Source organism: Lemur catta, chromosome 15 (genome assembly GCF_020740605.2).
Source record: "Lemur catta isolate mLemCat1 chromosome 15, mLemCat1.pri, whole genome shotgun sequence".
In the NCBI taxonomy this organism is placed as follows: Eukaryota; Metazoa; Chordata; class Mammalia; order Primates; family Lemuridae; genus Lemur; species Lemur catta.
This window is the reverse complement of record NC_059142.1, coordinates 39,468,605-39,491,946: the sequence shown is the minus strand read 5'-3', so window position 1 is coordinate 39,491,946 and position 23,342 is coordinate 39,468,605. Positions and strand designations below refer to the sequence as shown.

At 37.0% G+C, this 23,342-nt stretch overlaps 1 protein-coding gene across 4 annotated transcripts in view; it reads left to right on the top strand.

Annotated features, from left to right (window-relative positions):
- Nucleotides 1-23,342, top strand: part of STAT5B (signal transducer and activator of transcription 5B) — a 58,493-nt gene that overhangs the window by 8,054 nt on the left and 27,097 nt on the right. The window contains exon 1 of one of the 4 annotated variants that reach the window (XM_045526570.1): nt 16,525-16,778. The exons of the other annotated variants lie outside the window; for them this stretch is intronic. The gene's annotated coding sequence lies outside the window, so the exon portion shown is untranslated. Of the gene's footprint in view, nt 1-16,524; nt 16,779-23,342 lie in introns of those variants that run through there. 4 annotated transcript variants of the gene reach the window in all.

The following is a 23,342-nucleotide window of genomic DNA, read 5'->3' as shown; positions in this document are numbered from 1 at the left end:
TAACACAGTGATTAGTATTTGTATATCTAAACATATCTAAACATAGAAAGGATACAGAAAATACAGTATAAAAGATAAAATTAAAAAGTTACACCTGTATAGGGGACTTACCATGAATGGGGCTTGCAGGACTGGAACTTGCTCTGGGTGAGTCAGTGAGTGAGTGAGTGGCGAGTAAATGTGAAGGCCTGGGAAATTACTGTACACCTGCAGTCCCCAACCCCCGGGCTGTGGACCGGTACCGGTCTGTGGCCTGTTAGAGACCGGATTGCAGAGCTCTGCCCCCTGGCCCCTCCCCCCATCCATGGAAAAATTGTCTTCCATGAAACTTAGGAACTGGGAGTGGGGGGGAGCTTGTGGCTGGGGCGCAGCAGGAGGTGAGCAGCAAGCCAGGAAGCAAAGCTTCATCTGTATTTATAGCCGCTCCCCATAGCTGGCATCACCACCTGAGCTCCACCTCCCCCCTCCCCCCAACCCTGTCCGTGGAAAAATCGTCTTCCATGAAACCAGTCCCTGGTGCCAAAAAGGTTGGGGACCACTGCTATACACTACTGTAGATTTTATAAATACTGTACATTTAGGCTACACTAAATTTATTTAAAGTTTTTTCTTTATTCGATAATAAATGGACCTTAGCTTACTGTAACTTTTTTACATTATAAACTTTTAACTTTTTTCAAATTTTTGACTCTTTCGTAACAACACTTAAAACACAAACATGTATAGCTGTACAAAATATTTTCTTTATATTTTTATTCTACTACCTTTTTGCTATTTTTAACATTTTTTATTTTTTGGTTTTTAAACTTTATTGTTAAAAACTTAAATATAAGCACATGCCTTTGCCTAGGCCCACACAGGGTCAGGATCATCAATATCATTGGCTTCCACCTCCACATCTTGTCCGCCTGGAAGGTGTTCAGGGGCAACAACACACACGGAGCTGTCATCTCCTAAAGTAACAATGCCTGCTACTGGAATATCTACTGAAGGACCTGCCTGGGGCTGTTTTACAGTTAAACTTTTTTTTATATATAAGTAGAAAAAGTACACTCTAAAATACTAATAAAAATATAGTATATACATAAACCACTAAATCATTTATCATTACCAAGTAGTATGTACTATACATAATTGTATGTGCCATACTTTTATGTGACTGGCAGTGCAGTAGGTTTTTTTTACACTAGCATCACCACAAACATGAATGAGACATATATATCACATTGTGATGGCTACAACGTCACTAGGGATAGGAATTTTTCAGCTCCATTACAATCTTATGGGACCAGTCATATACACAGTCCCTTGTTGATCGGAATGTCCCACAGCGCGTGACTCTGTATGTGGAAACAATGAATATAGAAATGTAGTCGTGTTTTAAAGATGAGTTTATCTTGCAGTGAGCTTAAATAACAAATGAAAATATAATACTAGTTTCTTTGTAATGTATATAGAGATTGGCATTTCTTCTTAACTATCGAAGCTGTCAAAACAAAATGGAAGGCTTTGGCTTCCTGAATGACATAGCTGTAATTCACATGCTGAGTTGGTGATGAAGCATGATTCCTTGACTTTGTAAGGCTAGAGAAAAGCATATGAATTTTTTTTTTTTTCCTGAGACAGGGTCTTGCTCTCTTGCCTGGGCTGGAGTGCAGTGGTGTCATCATGGCTCACTGCAACCTCAAAGTCCTGGGTTCAAGTGATCCTCCTGCCTTAGTTTCCCAAGTAGCTGGGACTATAGGCACATGCCACTATACCTGGCTAATTTTTTCTATTTTTTGTAGAGATGGAGTCTTGCTCTTGCTCAGGCTGGTCTCTAACTCCTGGTCTTAAGCAACCTTCCCACCTCCCAAAGGCTAGGATTGTTTTTGAGACCCTGTCTCAAAAAATAAAAATTAAAAATAAAAAAACTAAAAGCAGTGTTGATTGGGACTGTGGGAGAATCATACTCACTGGTCAGGATGTAAATTGATGCTTTTCTTGGAGGGCAGTTTGATATAAGTACTGAGGGCCTTAAAAAGTGTGTATACCCTTTGACTGAGCAGTTAAATTTAGATGAATTTCATTCCAGCACATAATGCAAAATATATTCAAAGATTTGTATAAAAGGATGTTCTTCACAGTGTTATTTAAAATAGCATTGGATTGGAAACAACCTCAGTGTTCTGTGTTAGAGGTTTAATGCAGAACATGTATTACATCTATGTATATCTATACAATGGAATACTGTTCAACTTTTTTAAATTGTGTTATAAAAACAATATTTAATGACTTACATAAAAGTTTGCAATATATTACTAAATGAAAAGTCCAGTTACAAAACAATCACATATAATTGTTCTTGGAAAAAAGAATAGGCATTGAAAAAGGATTTCTTTTGGGTTGTGAAGTTCTAGGGGGGTGTGTTTATGTGAGTGTGTGTGCTTTCTGGTATCTTTCCATTTTTCTCTAATAATAATGAATAGGGAATCATTTTGTGATCACAAAAAAGTTATTTTGAAAAAGGATTTTGTATATTTATTTATCTTAGAATGCAAAACCTGTTTTTTGTTTTCAGTTAGTGTTTTCATTTTAGGAACAGAGAAATGAGTTGTTTGTGATGTTTATGTTAAATATTTGGTATGGTATACTGTTTATGCTTTTGTTTTTTAAGAGACAAGGTCTCACTCTCTGTTTCCCAGGCTGGAGTACAGTGGCATCATCATAGCTCACTGCATCCTCAAACTCCTGGGCTCAAGTGATCTTCCTGCCTCAGCCTCCCAAGTAGCTGGAACTATAGGCCTATGCCACCGTACCCAGCTAATTTTTAAAATTTTTTGTAGAGACAGGGTCTCACTATTTTTCCCAGGCTAGTCTCAAAAACCCTTGTGCTCAAGCAATCCTGCCACCTTGGCTTCCCAATGTGCTGGAATTACAGGTGTGAGCCACTACATCTGGCCAGTATACTGTTATGTGATACGTTTGGTTAACGAACTGTATTGAAACCATCCTAATTGTATTTAACATTTTCAGAGTTAAAATAATTTCAACTTTAGGACTGAGTTATTTCTTATATTTGGTGGTATGTCCTGTATTTTTACATAGAAGCTAATGAAGAATTACATTGTTTTGTACATGTAATTAAAGAAATTATGTTGTTTTATATGTATATATGCTTTGCTAAGTTACCATTCATTTCATGTTGGAGATGTGTGTTTGAGGGTTTTTTTTCAACTTTTGAAAACAAAATTTGGCCTAGTTTATTTTAACTTCTTGCAACTCTGAACCTTTTATTATTTCAATATATTTTCTGCATTGGCTTTAGTACTACTTTCTCCTTCCTCATGATACCTATGAAGGCTGCTAGGCTCATGGATTTCTTTTTCTTATAATTCAATTAGTCATACTTAATGACTTCTCTAAATGTTTATTATGGTATTCATTTGGGAATATCTGGTAAAGGAAATCTCTAGTGAAAGATACTTTCTCTCGGGTATATGTCATTGCTAATACCAGAGACTTATGTTCTGTCTTAATTAAATTCACATTAAACAGTTTCGTTGTAACTAGAATTAGTGTTTAAAAGCATTTTAACATTTTAAGGAGTTCAAAGAAGAGGAATAAAAATAAATTACTAATTGATGTTTTAGGAGAATTCTGGAGCACAACTATTTAGGTCTGATCACTTTGCAGCAAGTAAAATTACAACCTTAAAAAATATATATGTATATTTTTAGCCCAGCAGATCTACTTATTTCATGTAAAATTTAATTAAGTAAAAAATCTACCTCAACTTGGATTATGCCTTGTTATTCATTGCAGTTGAATTGCTATAACAGAATTTTATTTTAAGCCAGTTTGAGGTGTACTAAAACATAAAAGAAATCATATGGTCATTTTAGTGCTTTTGAAACCTAAATCCATAAGTAGTTAATTAAGATGCATGAAGTAAATAAGTATTTTTATATATTAAAGATAAAACTATAAACATATATTGCTCAATATGCCTACAAAGATGAATCATTCTGTTGATTTTTTGGTTCTTTTTTGCCTTTTACTGCTTACCTCCTGAAAGTGTGATCATCTCATTTAATTCAAAATTATGTTTTCCTTTGGTTTCTGTTCATTTACAGTTGCTGATTTTCCTTGTAATCTGCTTTATCAGTATATTAGTGTGACCATTTAGAATAATCTCCTTTCTTCTCTATGTATCTGAATCATTTTTGCCAAACCATGAGATATTTTAAAAATCATGTAAATTTAGGGCCTCATATTTGGCACAGTATATTTCTTTTCTTTTCTTTTTTTTTTTTGAGACAGAGTCTCACTCCCCCCCACCCCGTCCCCCCAGCAACCCTCCCTAGTAGAGTGCAGTGGTGTGTTTGTAGCTCACAGCAACCTCAAACTCCTGGGCACAAGTGATCCTCCTGCCTCAACTTCCCGAGTAGCTGGGGCTACAGGCATGAGCCACCGCTCCTGGCTAATTTTTTCTACTTTTGATAGAGATGAGGTCTGGCTGTTGCTCAGGCTGGTGTCAAACTCCTGGCCTCAAGGGATCCTCCTGCCTCCACCTCCCAGAGTGCTAGGATTACAGGCGTGAGCCACCTCGCCTGGCCTCACAGTATATTTCATAATAGGGCATCAGTAACTTATAAAACATTTTAAAAATTAATATATAAAATGATTTATTACTTCATTTAGAACTAGTTACTTGATTTTGTTCTAGTGTTTGTATGCTTTTGAGAACTTGGATATCATCACCAAGATAAGTCTGTTTCCAAGACCATAAATCTTAAGGTTAACTCTATTAAAGGATCTCAAATTCAAAAGATTCAAAAGACTGTTAAAAAAAATTACTTTTTTCAGAAGTTAATGATATTATTTTATTTGAAACTCTTTAATCTGCTTTTTGTCTCTTAGCTGCTAGAGGAATTTTTGGGGTTGTGTATATGTCAATGGTGGTTCCTAACCATTTAGGGATTTGGGGACTTTTCAAGGCTCTGTTGAAACCATTGACTCCTCCCAGTAAAATATACTTACACGTAAAATTTTGCATACATAGTAAGGGATTAATGGACTCCAGTTAAGATCCCCTGATATAAATAATCAGTTCTCCATTAACAAAAGTAACAGGTGGGGGAATATGGAGAAAAGATAACAAATAGTCCAAATTTATGATTAAAACAAACCTCTAGTTTGATCTTGTTTGGGGGCTCAGTAGGGACTTGTTTCCCTGGAACCTCAATAAATATCAATCTACTTCAACATTTTTAAGGTCTGTATTCCACTGTATAGCCCTAACATAATTATAATTAATCACTCATATCTATTAATAGATATTTAGGTTGTTTTCAGTTTTTCACTTTTATAAACGACACTGTGATGCTGATTCTTAGGCTGAGTAGGTATTTTTCACATCTCCCAACTGTAAGTTCTAGAAGTGGATTTGCTGAGTCACTTGGATAAACAGGGCCAAACTGCCTTTCCAGAAGGCTTATCCCAGGCTGCTTGCCCACCAGTATACAGGTGATGACCGTTTCTCCATGTCCTCCTTAACCGAGTGTTGACAACCTTTTCATCTTTGCCAGTCTCTCACATTTGTTTGTATTTCTTTGATTCCTAGCAAGGTTGGAAATTGCTTTCATATGTTTATTGACCATTTTGTTTCTTTGTGATTTGCCTTTTTATATCATTAGCCTGTTTTTCTATTATAGGTGTTTTAATTTTCCCAGAGCTCTTTTGTCTTACATATTAGAAGTAATTTTATCTCATTTTTGTTTTTTGGCTTTTAACTTTGCATAATATTTTTTTTGCTGTACAAAAACGTTAGGAGTTTAAGGCTGCAGTGAGCTGTGATCATGCCAATTGCACTCTAGTCTGGGCAATAGAGTGAGACCCCACCTCAAACAAACAAACAAACAAACAAAAAAATCCACACTTATGTAGTCTAATAGTCTTTTCTGGTCCGGTTATCAAGACATGCTTAGTTAATAGTCTTTTCTGGTCTGGTTATCAAGATATCCTTACCGAAAGATTATAAAATTTTCATTTGTATTTTCTTTGAAAATATTTTATGGTTTTATTTTTTTCTATTTGTGATAGGAAGTGAGGTAGGAATTTAGCTTTATATTTTTTCTAATGACAATAATTAATATTTATTGACATTCACTGTATGTCAAGTGCTGAGCTAAATGTTTCACGTATATTAACAATTTTAATCTGAATCAATTATAAATGGCTCACCAGTTATCCCCCCAAAATCTGCCATTTCCCACCAACTCCCTCTTTTTGCCACTAATAACAAAAGTTCATCTTTATCGTATACTAAGTTCTCATATGTGTTCAGATCTACTTCTTTTCTATTCTGTTCTGTAGATCAGTATGTCTCTGAATATATCATTTTAATTATTAGACATTTTATTTGGGCCATTAAATCTTTTCAAAGACAGAGGTAAGGTTGTTATAATGATTTTCTTTGAAATATGGTGTTATGATAGATTTTTAATGAGACTCAAAATGAATTTCATATTCCTTGAACAGATGGTGGATACTCACCATTAGAGAATCACTAGATTTAGTTTTCTTAAACATATCTTTCTATAGAGAGTATGTAACAGAATAACAATTTTTAAAAATAGTACTCTGTACATTTTCAACTCAAGTAGTATAATTTTATTTTTAAAATGTTAGAATAAATATAGTAAGACCTGCATAGAACTGTTTTTAAAATTTTCTCCTTTCTAAACAAAACATTAATAGAAGGAAAGTTATAAATGTTACAGGTAAAATGTATATATAAACTAGAAAACTGTAAGCAAGAGTTGTATAGGAATATGTAAAATATTTATGTTGTAGACCAGTACTATCCAGTGTAAATATAATGTGAGCCTCAAATATAATTTTCTTATTGCTCTTAATAAAAAGTAAAAAGAAACAGTTAATTTCAATAATATGTTTTATTTAAGCCAATATATAAAAATATATCAACATGTAATCAATATGAAAATTATTGGAATATTTTAGATATTTTGCATTCCTCTTTTTGTACTAAGTCTTTGAAATCTGGTATGTATTTTACACTTACAAAATATCTCAATTTAGCCACAAAATTTTTACCAGAAATGCATGAACTATGTTCGAATTTCATAAAAGTTTTAGTTGATAAGTAGATTTGCATACCCAACTCTTTCCAAACATACTTAAAAAGTGTTTCCAGTAATGAAATTGAGCACCAGTTTTTAAATCTACATTTAAATGAAATAAAATTTAAAATGCAGTTTCTCAGTTGCACTGGCTACATTTCAAGTGCTCAGTAGCACACATGGCTAGTAGCCACCATAGTGGACAGTGCAGTTATAGAAACGAAAGAGAATAGACTGTCTCCTGCTGTATAACATGTAGCTTACAAGCACGAATACAGATGGGGTCTCTTGCCCTATGGGAACTGAAGCCACTGCTCTCTAAGGGAGCAAAAGAATCTCTTTTTTGAAGAAGGCGATACTCTTAAAGCTTCCCATCAGACCTCTACTCCAAAACACACACAGACACCCACAGATGCACTCCCTTGTTTGCAAACTCCTGCACCATGCATGGTTGAAGCATTGCCCAAGTCCTTGGAGCTCCTCTTCTCAGAAGCCCTCTCTTTTCTTGGGAGTAGAAAAGCCCTCTCTGCAGGGGGATGGGAACAGACAGAAGTAGAGAGATTCTTTTATTATTCCTGATCTCTGTGGCTAGAAATTCTAACTTTTCCTTCAGAAACAAAACCATAAAGGATAATAAGGTTTTGTAGGATTATAGATCAACTGAGGTTTTGGGGCTTACTTAGGAATTTTTTTAATCTCTCTATAACTTTGTTTCTATGAGAAAATATTCTATGTTCCAAACAACAAATGTGCAAATAATTTTGGAATATGGCTCCTTTTGTAAGGGGACTGGAAAGGGGGTGGGAGGAAGAGGCTAGGGTTGCCTGTTGGTTTTATTAATATTACAGAAAAGTGCAGAAGCCTGAGTACTGAGTTATGATGCATTAGCCTAAAGTGTCTCTTGTGTCTGCGTGGCCTTTGCTCACCACTTTGGAAAACAGCCCATCCTGTTTTAGGTGTACCTCAGACTGTCGAATCACTTTTAGGTAGGGTGTTTGTTATTTGTTTGTTTGTTTTGGGTGTGTTGGTTTTGCTTCATTTTTGAAACTGTTTGCCTAGAAAAAAAATCATATTCATCTTTTTGTCTTAGTTACTGTTCATTTTTATGAAATATATAAAGTTGATACTTGAAATTTGAAATCTAGTTGCAGATGACATTTTTCCTTTCAAAAGAGATTTCCCTCCCTGTGTTGCTTTAGTCTTAGGAAATACTTAAGGGAAGGAAGTAATTTTAATTCCCTTAGATGAGGTGATGGGCAGTAGCCTCACTTATACTGCCAAGTTCCCAGCATGGCTATTAACTCCAAATACATGTGGAAGACTAAACAGCTTCAGAAAGGCGACTTGTAGAGAGATTCTGGAATCTAAGTAATGCCTAAACTCCACTTTCCTCCACTTTTCAGGCCTATTTCCTACTTAATTTATGTTTTTTGTTTGTTTTTCTTTTTTTTTTTTTTAGACAGGTTCTTGCTCTGTCGCCCAGGCTAGAGTATAGTGGTGTCATCATAGGTCACTGCAACCTCAAACTCCTGGGCTCAAGTGATCCTCCTGCCTCAGTCTCCTGAGTAGCTGGGACTATAGGTGTGTGCCACTGCACCCAGCTAATTTTTCTATTTTTTGTAGAGGTGGGTCTTGCTCTTGCTCAGGCTGGTCTCGAACCCCTGGCCTCATCAATCCTCCCGCCTTGGCCCTTGCTTGGTTTATCTTAATGGTCTTTTTTAGATACCTGGTTTTAGAAGGAACCTTTGAAGAAATGGATAGAACTTCTGTGTTACTTTGGGTTATTGCCTAACATCTAAGCCTAAGTTGGTTTTTTTAATGTTAAACAAAATAGTCGAGAGCTTTTATGACTAGATGGGCTTTATAGGGACCTCTTTATTTTAATATGGTGCCAAAAATAGGTTAAGTATAATATTTAAAACATCCTGAAGCAATTTATTGAATATAAATGATTCCTCAATAAAATTGAAGATAATCACCATAGAGGTGAAAAAACATCCCTTTCTTACAAATATAACATGATAGCCTATTTTGAAATATTTTAAAATATTTCCTTAAAGATGAAAACTTAAGAGCATATATTAATATAAAAGTTGCTATGCTCCAAGGAGTCTGATTCTTTTAACTTAAAATTTATAATATTCTACAAAACTGTATTGTGTTGAATTGAGAAACAGGTGGGCATTTTCAAGTATTTAAAAATATTTTTGTTATACCCAGGTTTTCACTGGATGATATTTGTCATTTTACTAGTATTTGACATATATTTTATTCTTTGGGAAAAAGAAGAAACTGATGTTTTTAGCCACCTATCATCTCTTGTGGTGCTACTCATTTATGAGTAGAAATTTGAGTCCCCTTGTGAATTTTTAACTTCTCATTTCATATTTTTAGTGCCTTGTGGAGATTGAATCTGCAAATCATCTTTGAAAGATAAAGGATTTGATTTGATTGTGGCAAGCATGAAAGTTATCCTCTAGATGAAATTGTGTGTCCTGGACAAAAGCCACACTAAAATGATCTTAACTGTGGAATTTGATTGGACCCATTTGTTTTGCACCTACTATAGCTCCATAAAGATAATCAGCTTTCAACAGGGATGAACAGATGTCCTGATTTTATCAGAAATTGCTTGCACATTGCCGAGGCTTCACAAAAGCCAGTAATCCCCCTGTTAGTCTGGTGTTGTTGAGATGCTTTTAAAACTTTACCCCAAATATTGAAGATTCTAGAGTCAGGTGGTATCCTATTCGCCCCAACAGAAATAAAGAGAAAAAAATTAAAAACAAACACTAGGAACTATAGCAGAGGTACAATTAAAGTATTTAATAGTAAATACTAGAATCTAAGTTCCATAAAGCCATGTCTGTTTTGTTCACTGCTGTATCCTCAGTACCTAGAACAGAGCCTGGCCTGAAAGAGGTCCTCAATAACTATTTGCTGGCTGGGCGCGGTGGCTCACGCCTGTAATCCTAGCACTCTGGGAGGCCGAGGCGGGAGGATCGTTTGAGCTCAGGAGTTTGAGACCAGCCTGAGCAAGAGCGAGACCCTGTCTCTACTAAAAATAGAAAAAAATTATATGGACTTCTAAAAATATATATAGAAAAAATTAGCAGGGCATGGTGGTACAAGCCTGTAGTCCCAGCTATTCGGGAGGCTGAGGCAGGAGGATTGCTTGAGCCCAGGAGTTTGAGGTTGCTGTCAGCTAGGCTGACGCCACGGCACTCCAGCCCGGGCAACAAAGTGAGACTCTGTCTCAAAAAAATAAAACAATAAATAAATAATAACTATTTGTTAAATACATACAGTAGCCGCCACCCTTATCCCTGGGGAACATGTTCCAAGGCCCCCAGTGGATGCCTGAAGCCTCAGATAGTACCAAACCCTATGTGTACTACATTTTTCCTATATATACATACCCATGATAAAGTTTAATTTAGAGATTAGGCACAGCAAGAGAGTAACAACAATAACTAATAATAAAATAGAACAGTTATAACACTGCACTGTAATAAAAGTTATGTGAATGTGGTCTGTCTTGAAATACTGTCTCTTATTGTACGGTACTGCAGGTAACTGACACCGCAGATACAGGGGGCTGCTGTATTCCCCTTTAATTTCAGTAGAGAGGGTGTATCCAGAGAGCCTCAGCCCTCAGGACTGCAAGTATGCCCTTTACTGTGGGAGAAGGAAAAGAGAGGGGAAAGTCAATATCTCTTTGCTTCCTTTGGATTTCAGAGTTAAAGACGGAAATGGGAGTTTACTGGGCAAAAACGGGCTTTTTTCCCCATTTAAAAAATTATGGAGAGAGATATATCAGAAAATTTACCATTTTGACCAATTTTAAGCAGACAGTTCAGCAGCATTAACATTCACATTGTTGTGCAACCACAACCACCATCCATCTCCAGAACTTTTTCATCATCCCAAACAAAAACTCTGTATTCATTAAATGATAACTCTCCATTTCCCTTCCCCCTCCCCTGGCAACCATCATTCTACTTTCTGTCCCTGTGAGTTTGACTACCCTAGGTACCTCATGTAAGTGGAGTCATACAATATTTACCCCTTTGTGTCTGGCTTGTTCTCTTTTTTTCAACATGACCCTTTTGCTTGGAGACTTAACAGTTTTTCTTTCCCCTGGTGGTTTACTTTTTGCTTTGTACCTAGACCTAGCCAGTGATGCATACACAATGAGTATCCAAAGACAACTTAATTCAATCTTGTTGCATACCACTAGGGGGTTATTAAAGCTTTGAAAATGTGATTCCTAATCTGTATGTCTGTAGGTTCATCTACTCCAGGTCTTGCTGATAAACCTGCACTGACAATAATATCAGAGATTAGTCTTTCCCCATGTTTCATAAAATAAATTGTTCTTCTGATAGCCTGATTAGGAACTGGAAAATCACTGATACATTGTTGTAATTGCTTATACAGACATTAAGACGTACTCTACGTAGGGGACCTCAGCTACAAGAGTGGTTTTGATTGCAGCTTCATTAAGGAATTATGTGCTTATACTCACTTCTTTTCACTTTTTTTCTATTCTCATTATATCTTCCTCCCTCCCTCCCTTGCCAGTCTGTTCTTCTCACTCTATTGCTTTCCCTTCTTTCATTTCCTCTCTCCCTCCTTCCTTTCTTTTAATCCTTTTTTTCTTTCTTTTTCATCTCATTTCTCTGAGTAGTTGCTACAGAGACAACCTGACCCTATGGGTCCAAATACAGGTAAAATAATCATAGCTCACTAGCAGTCTACCTGGAGGGAGCGAGAAAAAGAGAGTAAAAAAACGACAACTAGTGGGGAAATGGCCTTAATTGTTTTTAAAGGACAGAAACTAACCTGTTGAGGAAAAAGATAAATATACTGGGATCAAGTTTCTACCTGATTGGTAGAAACAAGGAGCAAGAGAGAGGAGAGCTTTGGAGAATGATTTGAAAAGTAGTCTGTGGAATTTGCTTTCAAATAGGATCTTTAGAGCCTCTTAAACAGAACATTGAACATAGAGCTAGTAAAGTGATTTTCTACCACTCCCTCCCTCCCTGTTCATATACATTGGGCAGATCACTTCTACTTTACTTCCTATTTTCAACCTGTAAAATGAAGGGTCAACAATTAGATTTGGAACCATCAGAGTTTGGCCCTTCAAATTCCTTAGACATGAATGGTGTTTTTAAAATTCAATTTTTATGATGTCTACAAATGCAGATGCCAGAGGCAAAAGTATTGACAAAGAAAAATTATTCAAAACCAAGACTGGCTCCTATTGGAAGGGTGGAAATGGTTGTGATGGAATTCAGTAACATTAGCACCTTGGTATTTCTGTGACTTTCAGGATGTTAGGAAAATCTTGCAGTCCCTCCTGTTTAAGCATGGACAGACATACATTGTCATTATTACCCTACCCCCACGCCTCCAAAATTTAGATTGCCAGTATTTATGTAAGTTTACTAGTCACAAAGAGATTCTTGCATTTCCCATTCCTTGTCATAGGGCCTTCTTTCAGTTCAATATGTTTTTATTGGCACTTACTTTGGTTTTCTTTACAACAGCAGCTGCTAATTAGTGACAGCTTTTGAGCAAGCAGCTTGTCATTTTTGGCAGGGATAGGGGACATCCATAGCAAGTCAAGACTATATTTTCATTTGCTAAATTTACCTTGCTACATGGAAATATATCTTGAATAAAAAATAGTCTGTAGTCAAAGGTGGCTGTATTTACTGAATTATCTTCCTGAGTTGGCATTCTATCTTGTAGTTGAAGAACTCTTGGAGATAAAAAAAAAGAAGAAAAAAATAGGTTCAGTGTCTATCAGACCAATGCCATTAGTCCTGAGTCATCCTTCTAACGTTAATCTACATTCTGGGTGTAGAACCTCATCCTCTTGTTTTGGCACAATAATAAATCTTTCTGGATTGTATTCAGTGGCATACATGGTAACTGAGGGAGTGAATTGTTGACAAATGTGCTTTTCATTTATACTCGACATCTTTCTTGAGATATAATTAAAAGAAACAGTTTGCTTAGAGAAGAAGCTTTCTTTGGAATTTTGGCTTGTATTGGCATCATCATGTTTCATGTAATTCTTCTCTTTGAAATTGCTGCATTGAGTGTTAGCTCTATTTTACAAACTTGTCACGTTTATGGATGGCACAGCTTGCTATTATATTTACCTTGATTAGCAACAATGATGAGTCAAAACCTCCGTCACAATTTCTATAACTTGTGATTCACTCCCATTATTCCTGTAATAAGGATTCAAGTTAATGACTTCCACAGTGTTAAAAATAACATCTTTCCATTTCCCCCAATTTCGGTTCTTTTTGTAACATGGAAATCTACCAGAATTGTATTTAACACACAATTACTGAATACGTGCCATGTACCAAGTACTATATTAAGGAAATCAAAATGCATGAGACATGGTTCTCGCTCCAGAATAGCTTACAAGTCTATTAGTTGGCCGACGGATATCTCGCAATTGCTTTGGTTCTTATGTCTGGAGTGTAGGGTAAATTCTATTCCCAGAGGGGAAAAGCATTCTATCTTTTACAAATGGGGTAATCAAAATGATAAAAGGCATTGGATACAAATATTGTGTTGATTCTATTTCTAGTTAAAGGTGTTAAAGATATTGTATAAGGCACCTTTTGTAGGAATAGAGAATTGCCAGGTGTCCTTGTCCCAAATTTCCCCTTAACATGTTGCACAATAATGTTATATTCAGACATTGTCTTCCATATAAGGTTTGGTTTAGTGGTTTATCCCTGTAATCCTAGCACTTTGGGAGGTCGAGGCAAGAGGATCCCTTGAGGCCAGGAGTTGAGACCAGCTTGGGTAATGTAGCAAGAGACACTGTCTCTGTAAAAAAAAAAAAAAAAAAAATTAGCCTGGTGCAATGGCATGCACCTGTAGTCCTAGCTACTCAGGAGGCTGAGGTGGGAGGATCGCTAGAGCCCAGGATTTGGAGGCTGTGGTGAGCTATGATCATGCCACTGCCCTCCAGCCTGGGAAACAGAGTGAGGCCCTGTCTCTTTAAAAAAAAAAGAAGTTGTCTTCCATATCACAGTGTCTACTTTTTAGTGGCGTGGCTTGGTGAAACCAGATGATCTCCTAGCATTCAAGTAATATTTAATATACACCAACCACAGTAGCATAGTTATTTATGGATTTTCATTTTAATATTTAGTAAATATCAGGAATTTATCATTTACATCTTGACTGCAACTTCATATGCACATCAGTATTAGGTAAGTTGATGTTTAATTACTAGTACAGGCCAGGCATGGTGGCTCATGCCTGTAATCCTAGCACTTTGGGAGGCCAGGGCGGGAGGATCACTTGAGCCCAGGTGTTTGGGACCAGCCTGAGCAAGAGTGAGACCCCATCTCTATAAAAAATAGAAAAGTTAGCCAGGTATAGTGGTGCATGCCTATAGTCCCAGCTACTTGGAAGGCTGAGACAGGAGGATCACTCGAGCCCAGGAGTTTGAGGTTACAGTGAACTATGATGACACCACTACACTCCAGCCTAGGAGACAGAGACAGACCCTGTCTCAAAAAAAAAAAATTATTGGTATAATATGAACAGGTATCCAGATTACAGCTGATTTCAGTATCCTTTACTATCCTGTCTTACCCACCGGAATATTTTATAAGTTGTTTTCTCATTTGTATTAATGATATAGTCCTTTTATGAGGAATGTTCTCTGTCATGAGAAAACCTGAGTTTCAGATGATTTATTATAGATATTGGTAATGGATAATAATGTAACTAATGGAAACCGAGTAAGGAATTCAGGGACAAATATAACAAATTTAACAACTCTGCTTCTTACGAGAAATGTCACATGGCTAATTCTGACCACAGTGGTCAGGATCTAGGTTTTGGCCTTATTGGAAAGGTACCCACCCCTAGAACAGTTCTTGTTATTCTCCTCCCACTCCCTTTTACAATCTAAAGCTTTTAGCTAATTTCTGATTGATTTGAAAGAATGAAGGTGAACCTCCAAACCCCTAATGTCTTCCTTTGGTTGTTTGAAGGTCTGTCTTCTTGGTACTCTGTGACCCTTAGGGAAGGGAGTCTCGTTTAAAGCCTTCTTTTGGATTGTCAAAAAATATTTCCTTATCTATTTGTGAGTTGCACTCTGTGATAATCCCTTTTGTAGCTTTTACCATAAAGCAGTCTTAAACCGCAGGTATCGTTGTCAGGAAAAATTCATTTGGCTAGGTGAGGATTTTTAGTAAGTTAAGAGCCTGAGCTCTGGAGGTGGACGGAACTCCTTGAATATTTACTAGTACTATTTTTACTATGTTACTATTACTACTGGTATTTTATTTTTCTCCTTTCCCATGCTAAGTCCTTTACTGTTATTTAAGGTTTGGTGATTAATTACAGGGAAGGCTTGGAAACTAAGTAGTTTGTTTTGTTTCCAACCTGAAACAGTTTCTAGTGTGAGTAGCTATTAAGATTTTCCTTGAACCCCAAACTGTCTTCATTTCAAACTAGGTATTCTCAGAGTGGGGTTAAACACTCTCCATCATCAAAGCCCAGACAAGAGTTTGTCTCACAAAAAGCCTCCTGTCTCTGTTGCCACCACAACTTGAAACTAACGAGCTAGAAACCACACAGAGCCTGATGACATGCTGTAGGAGCCCTTCGGAAGAACCTGTCACATTTTCTTGCAAGTTGTATGTAGGTAGTTAAGCCAGGAGCCTCTCTGGTTAAGAACACTTTGAAAATCTTCATTTTTCCTTCCTTCTTCATTTTTACACTCAAAAAGACCTAATTTTGCTCCTCTAGGAAGATTAAATACAGTCTTCCCTGCAGTTTAATGCTCTCTTAAAGAAGTCTATGCAAGAATACAGTTTCTCTGAGGGTGTGGGTGGGGTCTTCAATATTATTCTGTAATTATTTGGGGTTGCTACCTAAAGAAGATTTAAAATCCTATTTTCTGTTCTCTTCCCCTTTTTCTTGTTAGTTTTAGAGTCTTTTCTCCATATCTAATCTAAGAAATTTATACATTATTGTGTAGGTGCTTCTGGTGATTGTCAGTATTAAACCCTGCCAGTGCCCTGGAGTGTTGGATGACTGTTTTGACTTTAGTTTGCAAAGAGAAAAGCTACAAATTTATTTTTCTATCAGTCAGCTAGGGACCTTATACGTTATTGCATTTATTATCTCCATAATACTGTTTTATTTTTAGATGGAGACTTCTGGAGCATTAGTATAAAATCTAGGATGGTTTGTTCCTACCCTTTTCCTCACATTTTTAATCTCCCATTAAACCTGGTAGTTCCTAAAGCTTCCGCCGCTGTTTTAAAAGTGTAGGTCCATGTGATCTTGCGGCCTTTAATTTGGTGCAGTGAGACACTTACATTGCATAGATTCTGGGTCTCACATTTGCTTTGTTTTTCTTTGGAGCTTTACTGGAAACCAAGTGCTGTTGCGTACTAGCTGCAGAAGCAGAAGGGGAAGTTGGCAAGAATTAACTGCTTTCTGTTTGGTCTGTCTGAGGCAGCTGACCTTTTGGAAGGAAATCGCTGCTCTTTGCTTCTTCCTGTAACAGTACCGCCTGCGAAAGAACATACACACAGAAGGTTCTGCCGTTATCCTGGCTGATGTCTTGGGGCATAAGCTGTTAGTTAAGAGGTGGGAGCCTTTCAGTGCATCTGTTGCATGCTGTAGGACCATGCACTCAAGTTTACGGTGCTAAATTGTCTGTAGGTATCCCAGGAGGTATATAGTGAGAGGGAATCTGTTACCAGAAAAAGCAGTTTGTTTTAGCAAAAGTAATTGCATGTATATATATTTTTTGCAAGGTCCCAGTGTTAATGTATTAAATGTGGGCAATTACATTGTGTATAATTTTAATTCATCTGAACATTAAATGTCCTCGTATTGGTGTTATTTTTTTATACTTGGATAACCCCCCCCCACAGGACAAACATTTTGATTTTCTAAGACATGAGCTCTTATTTAAATGTCTAATTCTTCTCAGAAATTAGAATTAGCTTCTTAACACACCTGCTACCCATCGTTGGTTTTACCTTTTCTGTAGGACTTGTTTTGCTTAAACACAGGTAGTACTATACTCCACACATGGGTGTTTGTCTTCCGGGAGCTATAGCTGGGCTTCATAAATGGAATATCACCCAGTAAGCAAACAAAGGAACTAACTAGCTGATGAGGCATTTCTCTCCTAAAAGAGGAGATTTTAGTTTTCTGTTGTTTTAACCAAAACATATTTATGTTCATTTTTTATTTTGCTATTTTAAAGGACTTATATTCAAGTTACTGTCTGTAAGCAAAAAATGAAGTAGATGTTAATTCATGGCAAGATACGTGAAAAAAAGGGGCAAAATGCCATGTTCTTCTGTGTTTAGTTTGGATTCAGTGGATAAACGTGCTTTTCCGGTGTGTTATTGGTCTCTTTCCTAGATTTACTGTTGGTGGCAGATTATTGGGTGAAAGTCAGTGTGTTCATGCACATAAAAGATGTAGAGAGTAATAATGTAGGGAGAATTACCTCCACGCCTCCTGAGCAGGGTTGCCCTACAGTACTTGTCTTCTGTTCTTGGAAACTGGTCTACCTGTTCAACCTTCCTAAGACAGTGAAGAATCCAGGGGGAATACAAACCCTGCTTTGGTTTAGGTATGGGTTCTTGGTACCAAATAAATTGATATCAACAAAATAAGAAGATTTTCCCCCAGTTCTGTTGGCTTTTGAGTAGATGCTAAGTTAGGAACCAACAGTTGAGGTTTTCTGTGATCTGATCTTGTAACTGTAGCTTTCTAGAAGCCTTGAATTGTTACTCCTGAACTGTATCAAGGGCCTTCACATAGGCCAGTTGTGTTCGGGTATGTGATTAGAAGTAAGGGAAGTGTATTTTTTTTAAAGGAATTCTTGTATCATTGCAAGTGGCTTTTCGTAGATTTTATTCTATTTACAGTTAGTACAGGTTTGCTTAGTCATATCAAAGATGAAAAAAGAGCCACAAATATGCATAAATAGGTGTCAAAATTACAAATCAATCTTAGCTATTAATAGTCTTCAACCACTACTTGGCCTTTATATTTCAACATAGGTTTTATATTTCATTTAAATGGTTGTACCGTATTTCATCAGAGTAATATGCTATAGTTTAACCACCCCCTGTTCGAGACATTTTGGTTATTTCCAGTTTCTCCTGATTGTATTAATGTATTACACTATCTGACTAGTGGTTGTCCCTGGGAGTTGACTAATGTAAGGTACTCTTCAAAGCAAATTTTATTAAGTAGAAACTTAATACTGTAGTTCTTGATGGTAACAGGGAGACTGTGAAATTTTATGGGGAAGAATATTGGTAACATGTAGATCTATTACTAAATTGTTTGTTTTTAACTTCAGAACAAGAGGGAAGGGATTATCTTACATCTGAATAGTACAGAAACAGTAATTGTAGTGGCTGAGGAATTGTTTTTCCCATGAACTGTACAAGAAACACATTCAAAGATGAGTTGATCTTGAATAACAATATAAAATGGGTGCAGATGAAAACCTTCATTAGAGGCTGGTTGCGGTGGCTCACACCTGTAGTCCTAGCATTTTGGGAGGCTCAGGCAGGAGGACCACTTGAGGCCAGGAGTTCGAGAACAGCCTGAACAAGAGCAAGACCCTGTCTCTATAAAAAAAAAAACAAAACCCTACCAAAAATCTATTAGTCGATCATAGTGTCTCACACCTGTAGTCTCAGCTACTCAGGAGGCTGAGCAGGAGGCTTGCTTGAGCCCAGGAATTTGAGGTCACAGTGAACTATGATGGTGCCACAGCACTCTAGCCTGGGCAACAGAGTGAGACCCTATCTGAAAAAAAAAAAAAAAAAAAAAAAAAAAGAACCAACCAACCAAAAACCCTTCATTAGAAATACTGAGGTTAACATAGGACTACATTGCAGCCTCAAATCATGTCTTATGTTTCCATAACGCAGATGGCCATTATTTGTGGGCTACAGCAAATGTTTTTAGTTATCTGGAAAATGCTATTAGCTTCTTCCCAAATGGGTTGTTCAAGTTGCTTTCTGGGTTTAGGTGTGGAGACCATGGTAATGCACATGCATTCAAGCTGTGGGCCAGTACGGCACGAGAGAGTCCAACTTGCATGCAGGCAGCCTACCAGCTGCAATGCAAAGTCTAAGAAGTCCAGATTTTTTGTACTGCCAGGGACAATTTCAAGTTGAAAGTCAAACCCCATTGCATTATTTAGTTTTTCTTTTTTGCCCTTAATTTTGATTTTGAAAAAAATTTAAATTACCAAAAAGTTGAAAGGATAGAACAATAAACACTAATATACACTTCACCTAGACTGGCCAACTGTTAGCAGTTGTTGTATTTGCTTTATCACCCTCCCTGCCACGGCCACTCGTCCCTCTCTCCTTGGAGAGTAAGTTGCAGACAACGTGACTATTTACCCTTCAATACTTGAGTAGGTACTTGCTAAGAACAAGGGCATTCTCCTATACAACCCCAATGCCATATCACTCTCAAGAACTTTAATATTGATACAATAATATCTAATATACAGGCCATATTTAAATTTTCTTTATTGTCTCAGTAATGTCCTTTAAAGCGTGTGTTTTGGGTTTTTTTCTTATAAATTATGCTCTTAGTGTAGTTGTCATGTCTCTTTTAATCTAGAATAGTTCTCTTAATACCTTTTTGTTTGTTGTAATCCTTCATGAGAGTCTCACAATTTGTATTTGTCTGATTGTTTCCTCGTGTTTCTTCATGATTTAGTTTATATATTCATTTCAGCACATCACATCTGGAGGCACATAATATCAGTTTGTCCCATGATTGGAGATGTTTGATCACTTGGTTAAGCTGTTGTCCTCCACATTATCCACTGAAGAATACCTTTTCCCCTTCGTGAATCATAAGTAATACATGAGGTAGTGCTTTGAGACGATGTGAATATCTTGTTGCCTCTTAACTATCTAATGGTTTTAGCAGGTATGATCCTTGTCTAAGTCTGTTCTTTTTATTTTTGAGATTGTGCATTTTTGGCCAAGATCTTACATCTTTATTTATTTACTTACTAAAAAAAACTTTTTTAGAGACAGGGTCTCACTCTGTTGCCCAGGCTAGAGTACATTGGCATCATCATAGCTCACTGCAACCTCAAACTCCTGGGCTCAAGAGATCCTCCTGTCTCAGCCTCCTGACTAGCTGGGACTACAGGCACGTGCCACCATACCCAGCTAATTTTTTTTTTTGTATTTTCCAGAGACACAGCCTTGGGGTCTTGCTGGGTTGCCCAGGCTGGTCCTGAACTCCCAGCCTTAAGTGATCCTCCCCACCCCCAGCCTCCCAAAGGGATTGAGCATGAGCCACCATGCCCAGTGTACTTTATATTTAGATGAGAGTTCTAAATACTTGATAATCTGCTGATTAAGACTCGATTTTTATATTTAGCAGATAACTCCTGTCCTTACCCTCTCCTTCCTTCCCTCCCCCTCACCTCCCCCCACCCCCACCCTTTTCCCTCCTTTCACTCTTCTTCCCGATGTAATATGTAATGATTTGGCTATGACATGAAGATTTATGACTGATTGTCTTCCCAGAATGTTATCATCTCTATGTTGCCTGGGCAAATTTTTCCTTGTTTGTTTCTTTGTGGGCCAAATGCTTTTATTCTTTCTGTTCTCTTCCCATCTGTTTAATAATGTGATTTTTATTTTATTTTATTTTATTTTTTTGCAAGCATGAAACAAAGTTTATTGAGGAAGGACAGGATAAGTTTACAGAGCAAGAGCAAGACTTTTTCACCACAGAACGATGAACAGACGCCCTTATGGTAATAAGAGGGCCAATAATATGATTTTTAAAAAAGAGAATTGCCTTCCTGATTGCTTATAAAGTAGTATTTAGACATTTTTTGTGTTTTGGTTTTTTAAAGAGCGGATGGCTCTGGTATTGACCTACTTCTAGATGTGATCGTTTTACTCTACCCTTCTTACTTGATGGTTGGCCAACTTTAATCTGAACAGAGTCTTCATCCTTCATTGCTGCTACTCACTATTTTTCTGTCCCTCGCAGTCTGTGCTACTGGGTAACCACCACTGCTTACTGCATGTAACAATGTTAATATCAACAGCGAGCCAGTAACCCTAACCAGGGAACTGCTCTTTCCATCCTGTCCATAGCCCTTTAGTCATTAAATGGTGCTGGTATCTTTAATAGTTCGGAATCCTGGCTCCTTGCCATATACTTTTCAGATCAGAAGCAATTTTTACACATCTTCTCTTTCAACTGCCACCCAGCCCTAACCTTTGCCAAAATAAAAGCCTCTCAATATTCGGTTTTCTTAGGGTCTTTCTCCACTCATGGAGATTGACCCATTCAAAAAAAAAAAATATATATATATATTATTTTAATTATAATTTTAATTTTAATTTCTTATTCTTCCCTCTCTTTAAATTATGAAATATAACAACCATGCAGAAAAGTACAGAGAATAATAGGACAAACTGCCACAAGCCCTCGGCACAAAGGCAGTGTGGTCCAGTGGCAAAAGAGCAGGTTCTGGGGTAGATCCAGCTCAGATGGTGCCCCTTAGGAGTGTGGGACCTGGGGCAAGTATTTCACATCTCTCTCTTTTTAAAAATAGCTTGATTGAGATATAATCACATCCTATAAAATTTACCCTTTAAAGTATACAATTCAGGGATGTTTTAGTATATTTTCAGAGTTATACAACCATTACCACTATCTAATCCCAGAACATTTTCATCATCCCTCACCTGCCCCCAAATACCCCATAACCCATTAGCAGTCACTCCTCCTTTCTCCCTCCCCCCAGCCCTTGGCAACTACCAGTCTACTTTCTGTCTCTATGGATTTGCCTATTCTGGACATTTCATTAAAATGGAATTTACAATATGTTGCCTTTTATGTCTGTCACTTTGCATAATGTGTTCAAAGTTCATCCATATTGTAACATGTATAGTAATATCTGAATAATATTCCATTTTATCCATTTTACTTATCCATTAATATCCATATTATCCATTTATCCATTGATGGACATTTAGGTTGTTTGTACTTTTTGGTTATTATGAATAATCTTGCTATGAACATTTGTGTACAGATTTTTATGTGGACATATGTTTCAAATTCTCTTAGGATATACTTAGGAATGGAACTACTTGATCATATAGTAATTCTATGTTTAACCTTTTATGGAACTGCCAGATTGTTTTCCAAAATTGCTACACCATTTTACAATCCTACTTAATCTTGCCAAACCTCAATTTCCTTGTCTATAAACTGGGGATAATAATAGTGCCTACCTCCCAGGAGTTTGTGTAAGGATTAAATAAGTAGGTTCATAGAAGCACTTGCTATAAATAATATAGTAAGTGCTCAGTAAATATTAGCTCTTAAATCTGGTGGTGGATAATAACACTGATAAATGTTATTGTATTTCTCAACCTTATTATTTCTGGTTTATTTTTATTAAATGAATTGAAATATTTGTTGTGGGTAATTCATAAAGCAGTGTAATAAATGAAAACTTCACATTTCATTAGTTGTCTTTTGTACTTTAATTAGTAGGAGTCATCAGACATGTCCTTAAAAGGAATGGGTAAAGTCACGGCTCCCTGCTGGCTTAGTCACACATCTGAATGGGTGGTTTATTATTATGATTATTATTTTTAGAGTTTCGTGTATATGTGGGAAAGGCAAAGTCTTATTTTTGTTACACCAGCCTTCACCCTTCACAATTCTAAGTTCTGTCATTGAGACGTAAGGGAACAGAGCTCACAGCGCCTTTCCGCTACTTCCCAACAGTTCTTATCTGTAGAAGTCCTTGTGCCAGTGAAATTGATTAAGAAATAGAAATACCAGCTGGGCATGGAGTCTCACACCTGTAATCCTAGCACTCTAGGAGGCTGAGGTGGAAGGATCGCTTGAGGTCAGGAGTTGGAGACTAGCCTGAGCAAGAGCAAGACCCCATCTCTACTAAAAATAGGTACACCTGTAGTCCTAGCTACTTGAGAGGCTGAGGCAGGAGGATCACTTGAGCCCAGGAGTTTGAGGTTGCTGTGAGCTAGGCTGATGCCATGACACTCTAGCCATGGCAATAGAGCAAGACTCTGTCTCAAAAAAAGAAAAAAAGAAAAGAAATAGAAATAACATCATTCATTCATTCATTCATTTATGAGACAGGAC